The sequence below is a fragment of the Stenella coeruleoalba genome (genome assembly GCF_951394435.1).
Source record: "Stenella coeruleoalba genome assembly, chromosome: 8".
In the NCBI taxonomy this organism is placed as follows: domain Eukaryota; kingdom Metazoa; phylum Chordata; class Mammalia; order Artiodactyla; family Delphinidae; genus Stenella; species Stenella coeruleoalba.
In genome coordinates, this window is record NC_137154.1 from 49939328 (window position 1) to 49949217 (window position 9890).

The 9890-nt window shown below is 47.1% G+C and overlaps 1 long non-coding RNA gene across 1 annotated transcript; it reads right to left on the reverse strand.

Annotated features, from left to right (window-relative positions):
• Positions 1-1303: 1303 nt before the first annotated feature.
• On the reverse strand, positions 1304-9191 carry LOC307190960. The gene is made up of 3 exons (XR_013829563.1): positions 9116-9191; positions 7491-7538; positions 1304-1330 (listed from the first exon to the last, which is right to left on the reverse strand). It is a non-coding gene; the product is annotated as an uncharacterized lncRNA (long non-coding RNA).
• Between the last annotated feature and the right edge of the window lie 699 nt (positions 9192-9890).

Here is a 9890-nt window from a genome sequence, read left to right on the forward strand (position 1 = left end):
TTCCCCAACCTGGTACCTGGGGAAACGTGCTAAGTGATATCTGGAGAGTGGGAGAGGATTAATAAATACCCTAACCCTAAAGCGTACCCTAACACTAACCCTATTCCTAACCCTTACACTAAGCTTAACCGAAATGCTAACTGTAACCCATACCCTAACCCTATCCTGTACTCTAACCCTAACCCATAACCGTACCCTAACCAGTAGCCTAAACAGTACCTGTTCCATAACCCTAACCCAACCCTGTTACCTTAACAAGTACACTAACCCTAAGCTGTACACTAACACTAACCCATACAGTAAGACGTACCCTAACCCTAACACGTAGCCATAACCTAAACTGTACCCTAACCCTCTCCTGTACCCTAACCCTAACCATAAACTGTACTCTAACCCATACCCTAATCCTAACCCGTACCCTAACACTAACCGGTACACTAACCCATACTCTAACCTTAAACCGTAACCATACCACAAAATGTACCCTAAACCTAACCCGTACCGTAATGCTAAACTTAACTCTAAACCATACTCTAACCTGTACCCTAATCCTAACCCATACCCTAACACTACACCATACACGAACGCGGACACTAACCCTAAACTCTAGCCATACCCTAAACTGTACCCTAAACCTAAACTGTACCGTACCACTAATCCTAACCCTATCCTGTACCATAAACCATTCCCTAATCCTAACCCGTACACTAACACTAACCCATACGCTAACACGTACCCTAAACCTAACCCGTTACCATACACTAAGCTGTACCCTAAACCATACATGTTCCCTAATCCAATCCCTAACCCTAACCCTTACCCTAAGCCTTAGCCTAACACGTACCCTTATCCTAACCCATACATTAACACTAACCCGTAACCTAACATGAACCGTAATCCTAACCCGTTGTCGTACCCTAACCTGTACCCTAAACCGTACCCGTTCCCAATCCCTAAACCTAAACCTAACCATTACCCTAAGCCTAAGCATAACCCGTACCCTAAAACTAACCCGTACACTAACACAAAACCATACCCAAACCCGTATCCTAACCACAATCCATTGTGGTACCCCAACCTGTAAACTAAAACGTACCCATTCCCTAACCCTACCCGTAATCCTAACACTAACCCTTACTCTAACCCATAACCTAACCTGTACATTAACACTAACCTGTACCCTAAAAGGTACCCTAACCCTAACTCGTTGTCATACCATAACTGGTACCCTAAACCGTACCTGTATGCTAAACCTAACCCTAATCCTAACCCTAACCTTAACACTTAACCTTACCCTAAGCCTTACCCTAACCCGTACCCTAATCCTAACCTGTACACTAACATTAACCTGTACCCTAAACCGAAACCATTGTCGTACCCTAACCTGTATCCTAAACCATATATTTTCCCTAACCCTAAACCTAACCCTAACCCTAATCCTTACTCTAAGCCTTACCCTAACAAGTACCCTAACTCTAACACGTTTTCATACCCTAATCTGTTCCCTAAACTGTACCCGTTCCATATCCCTAACCATAACCCTAACTCTAACCCTAAGCCTTACACTAAACCGTACCCTAATCCGAACCCATACACTAACAATAACCCGGACCCTAACACGTACCCTAACATTTTGTCGTACCCTAACCTGTACCCTAAATCGTACCTGATCCCTAATTGTAACCCTAACCCTAACCCTTACCCTAAGCCTTACCGTAACCCGTAACCTAATTCTAAACCATACATTAACACTAACCTATACCCTAACACGTACCCTAACCCTAAACCATTGTCGTACCCTAAAATGTATGCTAAACCGTTCCCTAACTATAACCCTAACTCTAACCCTAACACTTACCCTAAGCCTTACACTAAACCGTACCCTAATCCTAACCTGTATGCTAACACTAAACCGTACCCTAACACGTACCCTAACCCTAAAGCGTTGTCGTACCCTAAAATATACCATAAACTGTACCCGATCCCTAACCTATACCTAACCCTAACTGTAACACTAACCCTTACCCTAAGCCTTACCAAACCCATACAATAATCCTAAACTGTACACTAACAATAACCCGTACCCTAACACGTACCCTAAATCTAACCCGTTGTTGTACAATAACCTGTACCCTAAACTGTACCCGTACCCTAATCCTAAACTTAACCCAAACCCTAAACCTTACCCTAGCCTTACCCTAAAGTGTACCCTAATCCTAACCCATACACTAACACTAACCAGGACCCTATATGAACCCTAAACCTAACCCTTTGTCGTACCCTAACCTGTACCCTAAACCATAGCCGTACCCTAACACAAAACCTAATCCTTACCCCAAACCTTACCCTAACCCTTACGCTAATCCTAGCCCAGAAAATAACACTAACCCATACCCTAACACGTACCCTAAAACTAGCCTGTTTCTGTACCCTAAACTGTACCCTAAACCGTACCCGTTCCCTAACCCTAACCCTTACTGAAATACTTACACTAACCCGTAACCTAATACTAACCCATATGCTAAACTTAACCCATACATTAACACTAAACCTTTCCCTAACACGTACCCTAACCCTAACCCGTTGTCGAACCCTAACCTGTAACTTAAACCGTACCTGTTCCCTAACCCTAACCCAAACTGTAACACGTAGCCTAAGCCTTACCCTAACACGTATCCTAATCCTAACCCATACACTAACACTATCCCGTACCCTATCATGTACCCTAACCACAATTCGCTATTGTGCCCTAACCTGTAACCTAAAATGAACCCATTCACTAAAACTAACCATAACCCTAAACCTAACCCTTACCCTAACACGTACATTAACACTAACACATACAGTAACGTACCCTAACCCTAACTCATGGTTGTACCATAACCTGTACCCTAAACGGTACCTGTAAGCTAACCCTAACGCTAATCCTAACCCTAACCCTAACACTAAACGTAAACCTTACACTAACCCTTACCCTAACCGGTACCCTAATGCTAACCCATACACTAATACTAACCCTTACGCTAACACGTACATTAACCCTAACTCGTTGTCGTACACTAACGTGTACCCTAAAATGTACTCGTTCCCTAACCCTAACCCTTACCCAAAGCCTTACCCAAATACATACTCTCATCCTAACCCAGACACTAACACTAACCCGTACCCTAACATGTACGCTAACCCTAAACTGTTGCATACCCTAACCTGTACCCTAAACCATACCCATTCCCTAGCGCTAACCCTAAACCTAACACTTACCCGAAGCATTAACCTAACCCATACCCTAATCCTAACCTTTACACTAACACTAAGCCGTACAATAACACGTACGCTAACCCTAAACAGTTGTCGTACCCTAAACTGTACCCTAAACCGTACCCGTTCCGTAACCCTAACCATAACCCTAAACCTTACCCGAAGCCTTACCCTAAACTGAACCCTAATCCTATCCCGGACACTAACACTAACCCATACCCTAACACGTACGCTAACACTGAACCGTTGTTGGACCCAAACCTGTACGCTAAACCGTACCCGTTCCCTAGCCCTAACCCTAACACTAACCCTAACACTAACCCTAACCCTTACCCTTACCCGAAGCCTTAAACTAACCTGTACCATAATCCTAACCCGAACACTAACACTAACCCGTACCATAACATGTACGCTAACACTAAACTGTTGTCGTACCCTAACCTGTACCTTAAACCGTCCCTGTTCCCTAACCATAAACCTAACCCTAACCCTAAACCTTACCCGAAGCCTTACCCTAAACGTAACCCGTACACTAACACTAACCAGTACCCTAACACATATGCTAATCTTAAACCGTTGGCCTACCCTACCCTGTACCCTAAACCGTCCCACTTCCCTAAACCTAACCCCAACCCTAAAACTTAACTGAAGCCTAACTTGTATGCTAATCCTAACCCGTACACTAACACTAACCCGTACCCTAACACGTACGCTAACTCTAAAACTTTTTTGTATCCTCATCTGTACACTAAACCATCCCCCTTCCGTAAACCTAACCCTAACCCTAAACCTAACACTTACCAAAGCCTTACCCTAACCTGTACCATAATCCTAACCCACACACTAACACGAACACGTACTTTAACACGTACGCTATGCCTAAATCATTGTCATAAACTAACCTGTACACTAAACTTTCCCTGTTCCTTAACACTAACCCTAACCCTTACCCGAAGCCTTACCCTAACCGGTCACCTAATCCTAACCGGTACACTAACACTAACCCATACTCTAACACGTACCCTCACCCTAAACAATTGTCATACCCTAACCTGTACCCTTAACTGTCCCCATCTCCTAACCCTAAACCTTACCCGAAGACTTACCCTAACATGTCCCCTAATCCTAACCCGTACGCTAACACTAACCCATACCCTAACACGTATGCTCACCCTAAACTTTTGTCGTACCCTAAAGTGTACCCTAAACCATCCCCGTCCCCTAACTCTAAAATTAAACCTAACCCTAACCGTTACCCGAAGCCTTACCCTAATCCGTCCCCTAATCCTAACCCATACGCTAACACTAAACCATGCCGTAACACGTAGGCTCACCCTAAACCATTGTAGTACCATAACATGTACCCTAAACAGTCCCCATCCCCTAACCCTAACCCTAACCCTTACCTGAAGCTTTACCCAAACCCGTCCCCTAATCCTAACCCGTACGCTAACACTAACCCATACCCTAACACGTATGCTCACCCTAAATCGTTGTCGTACCCTAACCTGTACCCTAAATTGTCCCCTAACCCTAACCCTAACCCTAACCCTAACCCAAACCCTTACCTGAATCCTTACCCTTACCTGTCCCCTAATCCTAACCCGTACGCTAATACTAACCCATTCGCTAACACATACGCTCACCCTAAAAAATTGTCGTACCCTAACCTGGACGCTAAACCGTCCCCGACCCCTAACCCTAACCCTAAACCTAAACCTAACCGTTACCTGAAGCCTTACCCTAACCGGTCCCCAATCCTTACACGTACACTAACACTAACCCGTACGCTCACCCTAAACTGTTGTCGTACACTAACCTGTACGCTAAACCGTCCCTGTCCCCCAACCCTAACCCTTACCCGAAGACTTTCCCTAACTCGTCCCCTAATCCTAACACGTACGCTAACACTAACCCATACCCTAACACGTACGCTCACCCTAAACTTTTGTCGTACCCTAAAGTGTACCCTAAACCATCCCCGTCCCCTAACTCTAAAATTAAACCTAACCCTAGCCATTACCCGAAGCCTTACCCTAATCCGTCCCCTAATCCTAACCCATACGCTAACACTAAACCATGCCGTAACACGTAGGCTCACCCTAAACCATTGTAGTACCATAACATGTACCCTAAACAGTCCCCATCCCCTAACCCTAACCCTAACCCTTACCTGAAGCTTTACCCAAACCCGTCCCCTAATCCTAACCCGTACGCTAACACTAACCCATACCCTAACACGTATGCTCACCCTAAATCGTTGTCGTACCCTAACCTGTACCCTAAATTGTCCCCTAACCCTAACCCTAACCCTAACCCTAACCCAAACCCTTACCTGAATCCTTACCCTTACCTGTCCCCTAATCCTAACCCGTACGCTAATACTAACCCATTCGCTAACACATACGCTCACCCTAAAAAATTGTCGTACCCTAACCTGGACGCTAAACCGTCCCCGACCCCTAACCCTAACCCTAAACCTAAACCTAACCGTTACCTGAAGCCTTACCCTAACCGGTCCCCAATCCTTACACGTACACTAACACTAACCCGTACGCTCACCCTAAACTGTTGTCGTACACTAACCTGTACGCTAAACCGTCCCTGTCCCCTAACCCTAACCCTTACCCGAAGACTTTCCCTAACTCGTCCCCTAATCCTAACACGTACGCTAACACTAACCCATACCCTAACACGTACGCTCACCCTAAACTTTTGTCGTACCCTAAAGTGTACCCTAAACCATCCCCGTCCCCTAACTCTAAAATTAAACCTAACCCTAACCATTACCCGAAGCCTTACCCTAATCCGTCCCCTAATCCTAACCCATACGCTAACACTAAACCATGCCGTAACACGTAGGCTCACCCTAAACCATTGTAGTACCATAACATGTACCCTAAACAGTCCCCATCCCCTAACCCTAACCCTAACCCTTACCTGAAGCTTTACCCAAACCCGTCCCCTAATCCTAACCCGTACGCTAACACTAACCCATACCCTAACACGTATGCTCACCCTAAATCGTTGTCGTACCCTAACCTGAACCCTAAATTGTCCCCTAACCCTAACCCTAACCCTAACCCTAACCCAAACCCTTACCTGAATCCTTACCCTTACCTGTCCCCTAATCCTAACCCGTACGCTAATACTAACCCATTCGCTAACACATACGCTCACCCTAAAAAATTGTCGTACCCTAACCTGGACGCTAAACCGTCCCCGACCCCTAACCCTAACCCTAAACCTAAACCTAACCGTTACCTGAAGCCTTACCCTAACCGGTCCCCAATCCTTACACGTACACTAACACTAACCCGTACCCTAACACGTACGCTCACCCTAAAATTTGTCGTACCCTAACCTGTACCGTAAACCGTCCAGGTCCCCTCACCCTAACCCTAATCATTACCCGAAGACTTACCCTAAACAGTCCCCAATCCTAAAACGTACACTAACACTAACCTGTACCCTAACACGTACGCTCAACCTAACCCATTGTCGTACCGTAACCTGTACCCTAAACCATCCCCATCCCCGTCCCCTAACCCTAACACTAACCCTTACCCGAAGACTTACACTAACCAGGCCCCTAATCGTAACCCGTACGTTAACACTAACCCATACCCTAACACATACGCTCAACCTATACCGTTGTTGTACCCTAACATATACCCTAAACCGTTCCCGACCCCTAACCCTAACCGTAGCCCTAACACTTACCAGAAGCCTTACCCGATCCCATCACCTAATCCTAACCTGTATGCTAACACTAAACCATAACCTAACACGTATGCTCACCCTAAAACATTGTCATACACTAACCTGTACCCAAAACCGTCCTCCTCCCCTAAACCTAACCCTTACCCAAAACCTTACCCTAACCGTTACCCTAATCCTAATCCGTACGCTAACACTAACCCATACACTAACACGTACACTCACATTAAACCGTTGTCGTACCCTAACCTGTACCCTAACCATGACCGTCCTGTAACCCTAACCCTAAACCTTACCCAAAGCCTTACCCTAACCCATCGCCTTATCCTGACCCGTATGCTAACACTAACACGAACCCTAACACGTACGCTAACCATAAACACTTGTAGAACCCTAACCTGTACCCTAAACAGTCCCTCTCTCCGTCCCCTAATCCTAACTATAACCCCAACTCTTACCCGAAGCCTTACCCTAACCCGTCCCCTAAACCTAACCCGTACGCTAACACTAACCCGTACCCTAACACATACGCTCACCCTAAACCGTTGTCGTACCCTAACCTGTACCCTAAACCGTCCCTGTCCCCGGCCACTAACCCTAACCCTAAACCTAATCCTTACCCAAAGCCTTACCATAACCCATCCCCTAATCCTGACCCGTACGCTAACACTAACCCATACCCTAACACGTACCCTCACCCTAAACCGTTGTCATACCCTAACCTGTACCCTAAACCGTCCCCTAACCCTAACACTCACCCTAACCCTAAACCTTACCCGAAGCCTTACCCTAACCCGTCCCCTAGTCCTAACCCGTACGCTAACACTAACCGGTTCCCTCACACGTACGCTCACCCTAAACCATTGTCGTACACTAACCTGTACCCTAAACCGTCCCCATCCCCTAACCCTAACCCCAATCCTAACCCTAACCCTTACCCAAAGACTTACCCTAACCCGTCCCCTAATCCTAACCCGTACGCTAACACTAAACCGTGCCCTCACACGTACCCTCACCCTAAACCGCTATCGTACCCTAACCTGTACTGTAAACCGTCCCCGTCCCCTAAACCTAACCATAACCCTAACCCTAACACTTACCCGAAGCCTTACCCTAACCCGTACCCTAATCCTAACCCGTATGCTAACACTAACTCGTGCCCTCACACGTACGCTCACCCTAAACCGTTGTCGTACCCTAACCTGTACCCTAAACCGTCCCCATCCCCTAACCCTAACCCTAACCCTAACCCTAACCCTTACCCTTACCCGAAGCCTTATCCTAACCCATCCCGAAATCCTAACCCGTACGCTAACACTAACCCGTGCTCTCACACGTACGCTCACCCTAAACATTTGTCGTACCCTAACCTGTACCCTAAACCGTACCCGTCCCCTAACCCTAACCTTAAGCCTAAGCCTAGCCCTAACCCTTCCCCTAATCCTAACCCGTACGCTAACAATAACCTGTGCCCTCACACGTACGCTCACACTAAAGCATTGTCGTACCCTAAACCGTCCCCATCCCCTAACCCTAACCCTAACCTTAACCCTAACCCTAACCCTTACCCGAAGCCTGACCCTAACCCGTCCCCTAATCCTATCCCGTACGCTCACACTAACCCGTGCCCTCACACGACGCTCACCCTAAACCGTTCTCGTACACTAACCTGTACCCTAAACCATCCTCGTCCCCTAACCCTAACCCTAACCCTAACCCTAACCCTTACTCGAAGCCTTACCCTAACCCGTCCCCTAATCCTAACCCGTAAGCTAACACTAAACAGTGCCCTCACACGTACGCTCACGCTAAACCGTTGTCGTACCAAAACCTGTACCCTAAACCGTCCCCATCCCCTAAACCTAACCCTAACCATAACCCTTACCTGAAGCCTTACCCTAACCGGTCCCCTGATCCTAACCCGTACGCTAACACTAACCCGTGCCCTCACACGTACACTCACCCTAAACCATTGTCATACCCTAACCTGTACCCTAAACCTTCCCCGTCCCCTAACCCTAACCCTAACCCTTACTCGAAGCCTTACCCTGAACCGTCTCTTTATCCTAACCCATACGCTAACACTAACCCATGCCCTCACACGTACGCTCATGCTAAACCGTTGTCATACCCTAACCTGTACCCTAAACCGTCCCCGTCCCCTAACCCTAACCCTAACCGTAACCGTTACCCGAAGCCTTACACTAACCCGTCCCGTAATCCTAACCCGTACACTAACGCTAACCCATGCCCTCACACGTAGGCACACCCTAAACCGTTGTCGTATCCTAACCTGTACAATAAACCGTCCACATCCCCGTCCCCGTCCCCTAACCCTAACCCTTACCCGAAGCCTTACACTAACCCGTCCCCAAATCCTAACCCGTACGCTAACACTAAACCATGCCCTCACACGTATGCTCACCCTAAACCGTTGTAGTACCCTAACCTATACTCTAAACCCTCACCGTCCCCTAAACCGTCCCTGTCTCCTAACTCTAACCCTAACCCGAACCCTTACCAGAAGGCTTACCCTAACCCGTCCCCTAATCCTAACCCATACGCTAACACTAACACGTGCCCTCACACGTACGCTCACTCTAAACCGTTGTCGTACCCTAACCTGTACCCTAAACTGTCCCCGTCCCCTAACCCTAACCCTAACCCTAACACTAAACCTAACCCTTACCGAAAGCCTTACCCTAACCCATCCCCTAATCCTAACCCGTATGCTAACACTAAACCGTGCCATCACACGTACGCTCACTCTAAACCGTTGTCCTACCAAAACCTGTACCCTAAACCGTCCCCATCCCCTAAACCTAACCCTAACCATAACTCTAACCCTAAAACTTACCCAAAGCCTTAAACTAACACGTCCCCAATCCTAACCCGTACGCTAACACTAACCC